Below are 14,390 nucleotides of genomic sequence, written 5' to 3' on the forward strand. Positions count from 1 at the left end.
AGGGTAGTCAAGGAGCTGGTGAGCATCATAGCCCAGCCTCTGGCATGGATCTATGAAAATTCCTGGCGCTCTGGTATAGTGCCTGAAGAGTGGAAGAAGGCCAATGCCTTACTGGCTACATGTCTGGAGTCATTCTTCTTTTCCATATCTGCTGCCAGGCATGTTTCTGTCATGGTAGTGATATACTAGTAATATAATATTATTCAGCTTTCCTGCTTATGCTGTGGGTGGAATTTGTGAGTTCTTTGAGACACCAGGTATCATGGGTGACTGATGCCTCCTGGCTCTCTGGCTCTGGGGTGGCACCAGTGGTTGATTGCCAGCAGGGAGGGGGGTCCCCCAGCAGCTGATCACCAACCCCAAAAGTGCTGGCAGCAACCTGGAAGTGCCACTGGTGCTTCTCTAGGGGGCACCAGCTGGCGCTCCTCACTCCCTGGCCAGCAAGGGCCAATTTTAAGGCTGAGGGCACATGTCCCCACTGTGCTCCCCCTACACATCGCCTATACCAGGTATGGTACTACCTCTATCATAAGACATTAATTCATTTTTTTCCCCTTTACTTTCTAGGCACAGCCTGTCCACCACGGTTATGAGCCACACTGGCCTAATAAGGAATCCAGAGATCACTCAAAATAACAGATCTTGTGGCTCTTTATGTTCACTCTCACTTCTCTCTTGTATAATGTATGAACAAGACTTTACTGGGCTTATTGAGATAATCAGCCAAGTGAGAAATGTTCTTCTGCTGCCCCACAGAATTAGGTTACTCTTTGTATAAAACCATGTAGGTCTTTTGGAGAGGACCCTTGTTTACAGTCTGTCTGTACTACCCGGATTGTGAAGTGAAGAGGAATACTTACAGGAAACAGAAAATAATATATTACAGCAGCATTATTTTTTCTGCTTGTCTAATGGTGTAGTTAACCTTCTATTCCTAGTCAAGTAGATGAGACCACTTACAATGCATGACAGAACTTACATGCAAACAACGTGTTATAAATTACCTGATATTTTGCTTTCTTACTAAGAAAACACTAAGTACCAAGAAAGTCAGCACCAGAATCATCTGTAAAACCAAGTCAGACACCAGAGTGACTGGAATAAAGGTTATCTGTACAGTGTGTGCCAATGCTGACAGAGTGGAAGAGCCTGAACTGTATTTACAGACAGTACCATGGACATTTGGGCTACTTACAGATGTAACACCCCCCCAACCCTACACTTTTCTTTAAGCTTTGGGTGCTCCCGAGTCAAGCCCAGCACATGCCCAGAAGAGGCATTGTGCTAGCTGACCAACATCTGCACAGATCAGGCATTTCAGTAGTGCTTTTACGTAACAGCTGACTGAATCAATTTTTTGCTAAAAGCACCAAAAAGCTACACTGAAGCACCCGATCCATAGACGCTGGAGAGCTAGGTTGAGTTAATGTGCTACTTCTGGTAAAGTACATTTTGGGGGTTTTTTCCCCCCCATGTGTGTCAGCAGGCTTGATAACTAGCTGGAGTTGAGGTGGCTTATACACCATTAGTGGTCTATACGGAGTCTTTCAGTTGAAAGGGCTCAGCCCAGGTCCCACCAGGTTGTGCAATGAACCTTCCCCTGACCCAGGACCCAGAGCCTACTAGACTGCATCAATAGAGCCATGTATGACTATAGCAGAAATTATTTGCCATCCCTGAATAAACTGCTATAAGGTAAACTGGCATCTAGCAGGTATATAAAAAGTGGTGTCTGTTATTCACCAATACAAATTTCACAAAGAAATGTAAAAGTTGACCTGTTGCAAAGAACACCTCAATTAAACCTTATTTACTATGCATGAAATTTCATCCTACAACAACAGAATCTTCCTAAAATCCTACTACTTTAATACCATATTTACTCATATACACATTTCCCCAAAAAATTAGCCCTCCAGAATTGGTACCATGCCCCTTGAGCAGGGAAACTGATTTCTGTGCCAGAAGGGAAGCATGTAGACAGTTATGACTACGATTGGCAGTATTAGATAATTATAGATAAAACATCAATTATACCTCATACTCACAGACTACGGTAATAATAAATTGGTAATAATAATCAGTAATAATCAAAATTTATAGAAAGGGGACTGTAACAGGGAACTCTTACCCCTGTTACTAGACAGTAGGGAAAGAGAGACAAGGAGGGAGAGAGCCCAGAAGGGTTAAAGAGAAACAATGGGCAGCCTAATGACTCATCAATTAAGCAATTGGCTGCTGGTTCTGGCCTAATGACTCAGCAGTTTAGCAAATCAACTGTTCCTTCATAGGTGGGGGAAGCAGGCTGGGGGGAGATAACAACCTGCTTAAATAAACTGCTACTCCAAGCCCAGAGTGGGGAAGAGGGAAGAGTATTCAAGGCTCTAGCCCAGCGGCAGCAGGATCCAGGCCAGGCCAGGCCAGCTAAGGGGGGGGACCACCATCACCTCTCCCCAAGTTCCCAGACTCTGGGAGTGCTGCTGCCCTCCTCTTCTGGACCCTGCCTACCCAGATCTTTCCGGATGAAGGAACAGAATGATTTAAAGCAGGTAGGATATACTGATTTATGGATACTTTCTGGTGATTTTTATAAAGCTTTTAACAGTCATGTCATTACTAAGTTGTCTGCCCCCCAGGCCCCTAATTTCACACAATCCTGAACATTTAAATTGATAAAAAATGAACACTGCCCCTTCATTATGCACAATACTGAAAATGTTAAATGGATAAAAAAAACTGATGGTAGCCATCAAAATTATATTAAAAAAATAAAAAGTTTAATTCTACCAAGCCTAGTTATTACTGCTCAGTGCTGTGCTTCTCTTCAGCCACTGTTCAGGAGAAACAGAGTCCACTTCAGCCTCAGAGGCAGAGTTTTAACCCTCTCGGCCGCAACTGAACTGGCTGCCAGAGGATTAAAATTCGAGCTTCTGCCTAGAGAGCCAATGAGTTGGCTAAGGGCAAGAGAGTTTGTCCATGCAGACAGCTTTCAGTCATGACTAGGGACCAACCCAAATCGAAGCAGAAGGACAATTTGGTGGGCCAATCACAGCACCAGCCACCACTTTCATGGGCTTACCATGGCAGGGTCCCCCTCACGCCTGCGATTGGCTGAGGGGCCCCAGTGAGCCCACCCCTCACCGCTGACTGGCCAAGAGGGCTGCCTTTAATGTGGCTCTGCCCCTTGCCACCAATTGGTGGAGGGCTGCCCCTTGTGTGGCCCCGCCCCTTGTTGCTGATTGGTGGAGGGATGTGGGGCCGCACAAGGGGCAAACTTCTTGGCCAATCAGTGGCAGAGGGAGGCGGCAGTGGCCACCATCTTAGCTGCTCCATACCCCCCACCCCCATTGGGCGGTTTCTCCCCCCCACTCCTCTCCCCAACAGGCTGCAAGGTTAGGAGCCAGCATTTTATTCTTAATAAGTTTTTTCCCCCAGTGATTCCCTGGAGAGAGAGAGAAAAAGAACCTGAACCCTGCTGTTTTTCCCAGAAAGTTGCAAAAAAAAAAAAAAAAATTGAGTAGGTCCCTAATCATGACTGAAAACATCTTCTTTTCATTTTGCTTTCCCAAAACAAGGAGCATCTTATTTGGGAGCATGCAATGTGTGATAAAATATAGTATTAAACATAGTTAAGATGCAGTATTTTGTAAATTTCTTTTTTAAACCTGAATCCATTCCTAACATCAGTTTGCAGAACAGCTACTTAAATAACTTCTATTTTTAAAGGGATCTTACATGAATCATTTTAAATATCACCAGTTTCCTTTCAAAAAAAATGTGCTGGGGTGGAAAGGTGGGGGGGAAGACACAGTATTCTAAGGACTTTTATACCAAGTTTCTGGAAGTTATAAGTGAAAAACACGAGCACTTAAAACAACAAGCATCTTTTCAATACAACTCCTGTTACAACTTCTGCCTTAAAAGGATAAACTGCTAAGTAATGCCTTCACTGTAAAAGTGCCTAAAATAAAAGAAAAAATTAAATCCAGGTGTCACTATTTTCATAGTAACACCCTTTCAACAGTCACTGAAAATGACTCCTCAAACTATCTTTCCTTTTTCAGTTAAAAGAAAGCACGGTGGTTAATTTAATGGCTGTACAACACATTTGTGTATCAGAACTAGGGGTGCACTGATAGGGATGTTTGGGGCTGATACCAATGGCCAATTTTTAACAAGCCATATTGGCCGATACTGATCTGATTGCCAATATGCAGCAGGGCAGCTTGGAGAGCAGCATCCAGCTGGTAAATCTGTTGTTGGGGAAGGGGCAAGGGGAGGGAAGGGGTTTGGGAGGGCAGATTGAGGCCTCCACAGTGAGGGAGGGAGTGGGGCTGGGACTGGGGCAGGGCACATGACCAAGCCACAAGTGGCTCATCCAGGGGGTGCAGGTAGGGGGTTCTCTGCTGTGTGCATACTCCAGGGAGGCATGGGGGGCATGTACCCCCCAGATCTGTGCACAGGGCAAAGGCAGGCTGCCATTGCAGGCTGGGACCAGGGCAGCACCAGGCTCTAGCGCTGGGAGGGGAGCTACGGAAAGGGCTGCAGCCACTCCAAAATCCACCATAGACCCCCCAACCCACCCTCCAGTGCCACTGCCACCCACCCTGAGTGCAGCCTGGCTCAGGCCCCCCACTGCCAAGAACAGCCCGGCATTGTCCTGGGCCTAGCCCGCAGCAGCAGCCTGCCTTCGCCCCACATGCAGATCTGGGGACACCACCATGCCCTCATAGGGGTGCACACAGTAGTGGAGCCACCATGTGCTCCCCATGCACGGCTCAGTCCCATGCCCTGCCCCAGCTGGGCAGCACCTGCCCCTGCTCCAGCCCCATTCCCTCCCTGCCTGACAACGGGGGCCTTGATCTACCCCCCCCCATGCCCCATCCCTCCCCCCCTCGTCCTTTCCCCCACAACAGACTTATCAGCCAAACCCAGCTGCTCTCCTGGCCACCTGCATACTGTGCTGCGGCTGCGTGCATGCATGCAACATTTATCAGCCACATCAGCCAAAAAAATCTGACTGCCAATGCAGGGAATTTTCCTTATATCTGTGCCTATCCAATACGAGACCAATGTATTGCTGCACCTCTAATCAAAGCAGTATTTCTGGCAGAATTATTTTAATGCTGCTTTCTAATGGAACCTAAATTTTTCAAGTCCCAGCCTTCTTCATTAGGTTCAGCTGGAAAGTTCAGAGGCCATGACATGCCAGCACCCATTGTTAATAAGAGTCCAGCAGTCTCATTTGCTAAAGGTTCAAATCATAACAAGGATTTGGAGAAAGTTTTTAGAAATGTACTCACTTAATGCTTATTTAGCTCTTAAATCACATGTAAGTTTCCCTTTAAACATCTGGAAATGGATGTAAACCCATATTGCTCTACTAATGGCCTGCAGCTGGATCCTGCCTGTGCAGCTGTGTCATCCAGCCCATGGGGCTCCCTACAGGCCCAGACATTTGGCAGTGGAGGGAGCAATAGCAGCACTGATTGCCACTGCTCCCAAAGCCATGCCAATTATTGCTAGCAATGCTCTTCTACCACAAAAATGTCAAGACCTGAAGGGAGACCCAGGAGCATAACTGAGGAGAAACAACCACGGTAGCAGCCACCACCTTTGTGGGGAAGCACAAAAAAAATCGTCACCACAGCAGCAGCCGACCATGTCATCACCACTGGCAAGGTGGCAGCCAGTGCTGCCTCATGTCCTGCTCTGCTTCCAGGCAGCCCTGCTGGCCAGAAGACAAGAATGGCCCTGTGCACTGGATCAGGCCAGATGGGTTGTGCACCACTGATGTAAGCCAATTGTACTCCTTAAATATATATTCACTGAAGGCCTTAGAATGTTCTTATTGAAACCCCTGAAATATTAGTAAATTTGTATGTCAGTAATAAGTGAAAACAGGCAGTCCTATTAAAAGTTTTTAGAAAGTGTCAAGTATTATCATTCACAAGCACATAAACAACATGTGCTTGCAAGATTTTGACATACTTCAGTCTCACACAAAATACACTTGGTTTATCCACTAAGGAAAGATAATAGTTGTGGGTTTTTTATTTTTATCTTTTACTTTGCTGCAGATTTTAGAGGGAGATACATAAATGTAGCCAATGTGAAAGTCTTTGATTAAATAACATTTCATATCATATTTGTAACAAGTCAGGGTCAGTTGCATCTTCTATAACTACTGCAGGACAGACCTGTGGTTTTGACCTAGATTATGTTAGATTACATTTTAAGTAGTTTTAACTTGCCTTAAATTTTAAAAAATAAGCAAAAAACACTAAAACCATACTGCAAAGTAAAAAAAACCCACAGTAAAATGTATTACTTTTAGTACACAAAAAGCATATGTGCACTGAGAGGGAGCAGACCACAATTTTAATCAGCTTGTCAACAAAATCCACTGTGGGCCAGCAGAAGCAGCCTATCATAGGAACCAAGAAATTGCCAAAAACAAGTTCACAGAGCAGCAATTCTCAATCTTCTTAGATTCAAGACTCTCCCTCCCCCATAACTTTTCCAGATTTAGTGACACCCCATTTCAAAAACAAAATTTCACTTGTTTCTTGACTATGGAAAAATAGAGTAATTCTTTATTGCAAAGAACTCAGACCACAACAGGTCAGAATGTTCTTGACACCATCAACTCCTATTTGAAATCTCTGGATTTATCTTGTGAATCATATGTATTTGCATATGTAACAATTGCTAATGTCATACAGCATCCTAAAAAGGATCTCAAGGAATCACCAACAGTGGAAAAAAATCTGAAATTGAAGTGCTGAAACCCTTCAGACTACTGAAAATTCAGTAGTCAGGCATAATCCAAAAGAGTCAGATTTGAACAATAGCTGGAATTACCTTAATACCATGCCTCAATTTCTCACAACCTGCATACTTGTCAGAAATGTTAAGGTTGCTTAGGAGGCTGCCTCATGCCTCAAAAGCAGCTGTCAACTCAGGAATTATGAACAGGTCAGATGAGAGAAAATGGCCACAACTCCACTGAAGTCAGATATCCATGAAAGTGCAATGTAATTGTGGGAAGGACTCACAACGTCACTAGCAATTTGCAAAAAACCCTACCCTTTTCTGAGGTACTTAAGTAGTTTCCAACAAGACTGAAAAATAACACAGTTTTATTTTGTGCACAGTGAAATTTGGTTGGTCTAACTGCATCAGATTTTGTCAGTTATACGATTTCCTGACACCAGTGATAGATTAGTAAGCTAATAAATGTCTACTAGATAGACTGTTTGATAATGACATCCTGTTTACCCACTGTATGCTCTGACAAGTACTGTTAACTAACAAGACAAGAAAAAGATGATCTCTTCACTGGTATAGTGGTAAAAAAAATGAAATCTTTTTAAAGTGACAAACAATTCACCAGGTTTTTCCTAACCTTGTTCTCTGAAATGATTCAATTGTTTTGGCTGATTTATGTTTAAAAAGATTCACTCTATGGCATACATATGTCCAGCATCAAAAATTACAGCCCAAAAGTTATAAGCACAGTGAAATAAGATCCTTCCAGCAGCCTTAAACAGCAGCACTGCCAGGCTCCACCTAAAAGACTGAAAACAGGGAATGCCTTTCCAGGTAACTTGTTTAACTGCTCAAAAACAGGCTTGAGTGCTTTCACTTAGCCATGTCAGGAAATGAGTATCCTTAAAAGGCAAATCTCAATTTACTTAAAAGCATTAGACTATAAGATCACAAGTCGGGTCATGAGAATAATGTTCCACCAAAATGACCCTATCTGTAACATTTCTGAGCAGTCTAGGTAACATATTCAAACCCAATCGCTCCCCTTATATAAATTCCCCCTCCACCCCCCATGAAAAAAGCAATTTAGCTTTCTTCCTAATAAAATATCCCTGGAGCATCAGATCTTAGATATGCTACAACAGATAAGTTTTAGAAAACCATGCCAATACATCAGCTGTGTCACTACTATGCGTCTCACAACAGCAGAGGAGGAAAAATGGGGAAGCCATTCTGGACTCCTTGTGGATGACAATTTTGGAATGGCAGGAGGCCAACCACAAGAGGAAAAAGAGAGCAAAAAACTTATCCATTGAGGCAAAGACAGTGGTGCAGACAGGATGAGATCTTTTACTGCACAGCACTGCAACCAAGCTAATTAGTCTAAGCCACAGGCAGGCAATTATTTCAGGAGGGCAGCTTACTGAGTTTTGGCAAACCGTCCAGGGCCGCATGACAGGCAGCCAGGGGCATATAAATATTAATTTTCTAAATGTTTTAGGGACCCCGCAGGCCAGATAGAATGGTCTGGCGGGCCGCATCCGGCCCGCTTTTTGCCCACCCCTCGTCTAAGCACAACACTGTACAAACACAGGTGCATCGCTTCCGGCTAGGAGTGCACAGATAAAGATTTTTTGGGCTGATACCAATGGCTGATTGACCAGCCATATTGACCGATACCGATCTGATTGCCAATGTGCAGTCCATCAGCTTGGAGAGCAGTGTCCAGCTGGTAAGTCTTTGGGGGGGGGGGGGAGCGGCTGCGGGGGGCGGCAAATCAAGATGTCCACAGTAAGCAAGGGAGTGGACCAGGGGCAGGGACTGCCCAGCTGAAGTGGGGCAGGGTGCAAAATGGAGTAGGCAGCTTGTCCAGGGGAGTGAGGGGGAGGTCTTATGCAAAAAAGCAGATTTTAAAAGTTTGAAGACAATATCTCACTATATAAAACACATTTCTTCTACTGTTTACCAAAAGACTAGGGATTAAACAAGTTCTATGTGAGAATGGCCATTAGATGATCTTTAATATGCTTAGATAGTACAATTCAAAGAGAATGTTAAAAGAACAATTGTTTTTGAAGTATAGCTTAGTTTGAGAAGTTCACTTTCACTTCTTCAGAGATTTCAGGGCAGTCCAGGTCAGAAACAAAACTGATGGCATTGATGAGGAGCTCTTTGTTATGGACAAGTGTCATTCACTGAAACATCAAGTCCTACTCTCTCATCTCTGAAAAGTGAAGCATATAAGAATTGGAGAGGTGACTTTCATTGCTTGCCTGCAAGCAAAGAGCCCTGGCAGGCACCTCCCCTTCCACCTCTATACCCTTTGCTAGCAGTACTTTTATGAAACAATACAACAACATCATACAACATGGATTATATACGCAGGAACACAATGACACTCAACTATCACCTTCCAATCAGCTGAACAAAAGCATACATCTCAGCTCTCCAAGGACTTGGCTACTATCAGGTGGATGAAAATTATTTGATTCAGGGTGAATTCCAAAAAGATTGCCAGTGGGAAAAAGTAAGAGTACTCTAAGAGTTCACCACATCCAAAAAAGCAGCCTGTGGGAGTATCTGACAGTTTCAACTTCTGGTTTTAGATTTCTCGACTTCTCAGTAGCCAATTATTTAAGTAGCACATGAGTCACCTGTCTGCATCTATGACCAGCAGGAAGATTAAGTCTTTCTATCTCAGATTCAGACTACTCTGAAAATCTACATATTTCTGGCACCCGCAGGTTTGATTACTTTAATCCTCTACACACAGATGATTCACAATACAGCAGTGCAATAGACCAGTGATATAAGCCACTGATAGCACATTGGCTTGATGTTTATTTCCGATGTAGCTACGTAGCATTTAAAGTGTCATTTCCAGGGATCCAGGTTTTCCGTTTCTCATGGAAAAACGGAGTAAACCGCAGATTTTTACCTTTTAGCAGAGGCAAACGCGGATTTCTCATTTAACCAGAGAAACCAGTGGATTTTGCAATGAGGTCCCTGCAGGTTGGCAGAGTTCCAGCCTGCAGGGAGCTGGGAGGGAGCAGAAGGAAGGCTGTGGGACAGGGGTTGCCACATGCATGTACATGCAGATGGTTCGAGGCAGCCATTTGAAGGGGAAGAAGGGGATCGAGAGGGAGGAGGATGATGCAGGACTGAATCTGCTGCCTAGTCAGGGGGTGCTTAGGGCTTGAGGTCCAGGGCTGAGTGCATGGCTGTAGGGCCCCAGTGGGGAGCAGGACGAGGACATGGGTAGCTTATCTGGGGGAAGGAGAAAGGGCCGGCTCCCCACTGCTGCATGCACTCCCTGGGGGTAGGGGGGGACCCGTGCCCCCTAGATCTGTACATGGGACAGACACAGACTCCTGCCCTACTTTCCTCCCTCGTGGTCTCCACAGCCCAAGCCTGTAGCCTGCGCCTGCCCCACATACAGATCTACGGGGCGTGGGTCCCCCATGCCTGCCAGGAGTGAAAGCTGTGGCAGACAACCACCCACACCACCACCTAAGTCCACAGCAGGCAGCAGGGGAGAGTCAGGGGAGCTGCAGACCCAGGTCTGTAGCCCTGGCAGCTGGGGGCCGCCTCTGGCAGGGCTGAGTGAGCAGAGGATGTGGGTGGGGGATGAGGGGCAACAGCAAGGCAGGGGGAGCAGGGAGTGAGAGGCAGAAGCAGGACCAGAGGCTGGGGAGGAGAGGAGGGGAGGGGAGGGAAGTGAAGGAAGGGCACCAGCAGGGTCAAGGGCACTGTAGGGGGACCTTGAATTTTAACCACAGATTTGCGGGTTTTTTATTAGAGAATTTGCAGTTTAAAATCAGGGAAAAACAGGATCCCTGCCATTTCCCATCTTTAAAATTGCCCATGGGAGTAACTCAAGTTATACCTAAGAAGTCGCTTCACCCAACACGACCCACCATCCAATAGCAACATTCCATCTAAAAAGCAAGATGCATGAGCAGGGATCCAGGTTTTCCGTTTCCCATGGAAAAAATGGAGTAAAACGAAGATTTCTTATTTTAGCAGAGAAACCCACAGATCTTGCAGTTTTGCAACACGTCCTGTGCAGGCTGGCAGTTCCAGTCTGCAGGGGTCTGGAAGGGAACGCGAAAGGTGGTCAGGCAGGGGGGCACCATGTGCATGTTAATGCATATGGCTGCCAGACAGCTGGGAGAGCAGCTTCCACAGGTAGGTGGCAGGATTGAGGTCCCCACAGGGAAGGAGGAAGGGAGGGAGGGAGCTGAGCAGGGCAGAGACTAGGGCTGGAGCTGCTGCCCAGCCAGGGAGTGTATGGGGCCTGGGGCCACAACATGCAGTCACAGAACCCTGGCGGGGAATGGGACAGGGCCGTGGGCAGCTCATCTGGGGGAAGGGGGACAGGACTAGCTCCCCACTGCTGTGTGCGCTCCCAGGGGGCCAGGGGGAACACATTCCCCACAGATCTGGGCATGGGGTGGGGGCAGGGGCAGATTGCTCACTGAGGACTTGGGCTTCTGTCCTGCTACCCTGCCCTGGGGCCTCCTCAGCCCTGTGGGTGCAACCCAGCACTGCAGGGCGCAGCTGGGCCATGCAGGAAAGCCACTGTGAGCTCTGCACTGCCCTGGCGATGCATCTCCTGCGCAGCTGAACCAGCAGGGGAAGCAGTGCAGGGTTGTACCCCTCACTGTAGCTCCATGTGCAGGGGACACATCATCAGGGCAGCGTGGAGCTTGCAGCAGTGAGTCAGGCTGCAGAGGCCCTGGGGAACGGCAGCAGAGTGGGAGCCCAAGCTCCACATGTAGATCTGCAGGGCACAGGACAACCCTGCCCCCCAGGAGTACACAGAGTTGCAGGGAGTCACCCCCCTCCACCCAAGCCCACAGGAGGCAGGCAGCAAGCAGCAGGGGGGTGGGGGCTGGGCTTCATTCTGCTGCAGCATCCACTGCCGCCTCCTGCCAAGGGCAGGAGCCTGTGGACTTGGGTCCCTGGCCAATTTTCCCTGGCAGCTGGGGCCTCCCTCCAGTAGGTCTGGTGGGGGCAGGAGGCTGTGGGTGGAAGTGAAGGGCGCTGGGGGGGCTTTTCATTTTAATCACTGATTTGGGGGGTTTAATCAGAGAATTCATGATTTTTCATCAGGGAAAATTAGGCTCTGTGCTCATGAGAGAAGCAGGATCCACATTTCTTGACAACTGGCCCACCAATTTCAAGCTCATTCTGAGAAAAAGTTAAAGAAGTTTACAAATTTTATCCCCTTCAAAGCAAAATATAGGACTTGCTAACTTACCCCAGATCTCCAATAGCCAGTTAAATTTAACACTTTGACTGAGGGAAATCTTTTCTTAGTCATTTATTTTGACATTGGGGAGGTGCTTAGACATAACAGGGATCAATACCATATAAAGAGAAAGACATACCAGAAGTTTAAGTGTGGTTATTTTAACACACACACACACTTTGAATGGAATGGGAACTATAAGTAAATGGCACTTACATTAAAACGTAGCATTTAAAAACCACACCTTTCATTTACGTACATTTATTAAGTGTTCCTGTTTCTCAAATCCATACTTTTCAGCCTGAAACTTTATGAAGATAGCTCTACCATGTGGTGAAATGATATTCTAATTCAAAAGGCAAATTTTAGAACTTAAAACAAACAAATTATGGTAACCTAGAACTTTCCAATTTTCATGGCAGCTACACACAGCTTTGACTGACTTCAGCAAGTTGTAGGTGTTCCTGACTGCTATAAGGCTGCCAGTACATAAAATATCTGGTATGTTAGCAGGAAACTAGGTTAGCATGCAAAAAAGGGCAAGTCATCTTCCACAGTAAAATGATCTGGTCATCTCACTTCAATTCCCTATTTGTGTCCTTCATTTAGTTTAAAAAAAAAAAAAAGAAAAAGAAAATTACAGCCATACTGGGTACTAACAAGCAACCTTGCTGCCAGTCTCCAAAAAGCCAATAAATTGAATGAGCATAGGAACTGCAGAACTTTCTTGGCCTAGAAGTGGTTCTTCTACAAAAACGTTGAACCCAGTAGTGGTCCAGCCTCACAGATGCCAGTCATATCTATCTGCAGACAAATAAGCAATGTTGAACTTTATCATTCAACAGTTTCAGGAGTCAACTACACTTGCTTCTTTAAAATAAAGGAGTTAAATTAGGAAATAAATGCAAACCAGTGTTGCCAGGTGTATGATAATTATTGTATTTGTACTATAACTTCAACATTTGTACGCTGTATGATCAATAATAGTAGAAGTATTCAAAATGTACAATAATTTTTGAAGCAGCTAATTGATGCAGCATATGCAAGACCCAAATCACTCTCAGGGAGTCTTAACTGACTTCTGGGTTTGATGTCAGCACTTTCTTATGACTGCCTCCCTTTAAATAAAGTAATGCTTCAACTTCGATGACCCAGTTCTCACTCACTCACTGGCAACTTACAATGAGCAATACAAAGTAAATAAGAAAAAGACATACTTGCTTACTTATTTGCATATTTTTCAGTGTACAATAGTTTTTCAGAAAATATGATAATTTTGAGCTTCCAATATGATAATTTCATATTTAAATCCTGGCAATGCTGATGCAAACCCACCAATCAAGGTGATATACAAATAAACGCGTGTGAAAGCAGACTTGTAAAACAGTATTGTTGTGGCTGATGTTGCTTGACATTTAAACTTTCAACTAAGTGCTGTTGTGGGGGGGGGGGGTTTGGCAGTGTTGATGATCAAAGTATAATTTTTGGAAGGGACTGCCCCATTGTCAATCTCATCTGGTGCTTCTGAGTATTCTCTCCTCCGTGCTTTCATAGTCTTCCGCCCTCATCCCCAAGCCTTATAGACAAGCTCTCATTTCAGTCCCTGCACCATAGGGTACCAACTTTTTAGGCAGACGTGTCACAAATGAAGCCCTATGCCCTCCAAGTTCCACTCCAAACCTCTTCCCCTACTTGGTTTGCTCCTCTGCTTTTTGCTCCCTACCCAATCTGCTGCTGTGCTGCCTGCCCCTCCCTGATATGCCACAGGCCACACAGAACCACTCACATGACAGGTTGGCCATCCCTGTCCTACACAAATAGTGAAGGCCAACAACAGCAAACCTATAACAGCAGGACAGCACCAATTCAATTCAGATATTTGTTATTTGTCATTATTTTACTGGATCTTTTAACAATTATTAATTAAACAACGAATTGTGCAGAATTAATGCAATTAAAATCTCTGTGTATACCCATGCCTTTAAACCAAAAATTAGCATTACACTTCCAATAAAAACTCCAGGGTTTCCTGCCTCCTGACTAATCTCACCAGCTAACACTGGACCACAGAGGAAATCATAACAGTGGTTAAATGTTTTAAATTTTGGACGTCACAATTGATAAAATGACTTCACCAGCCACTAAGCATTAATTGCTAACCCATCAGCTGCTAATCCAAGGATAATTTAGTAGAGGTGCACCAATACATCGGTCCAATTTTGGACAGTAAGAAAACTGGCTGTATCAGAATTCAGTGCGATGAGGCCAATAATTTGGCCGACAAATGCTTGTGTGCACACAGCTGCAGCACAGTACTCAGGTAGCAAGGAGTAGATCTGTGTGCAGCTGGTATGTCCATTGTGGT

At 45.3% G+C, this 14,390-nt stretch overlaps 1 protein-coding gene across 1 annotated transcript in view; it reads right to left on the reverse strand.

Moving 5' to 3' along the window:
• The window catches only part of RB1 (RB transcriptional corepressor 1), a 157,051-nt gene that overhangs the window by 112,750 nt on the left and 29,911 nt on the right, over positions 1-14,390 (reverse strand). The gene's annotated exons all lie outside the window — the stretch shown is intronic.

This window comes from Gavialis gangeticus, unplaced genomic scaffold (genome assembly GCF_001723915.1).
Source record: "Gavialis gangeticus isolate Ggan-Ray unplaced genomic scaffold, GavGan_comp1, whole genome shotgun sequence".
Classification (NCBI taxonomy): domain Eukaryota; kingdom Metazoa; phylum Chordata; order Crocodylia; family Gavialidae; genus Gavialis; species Gavialis gangeticus.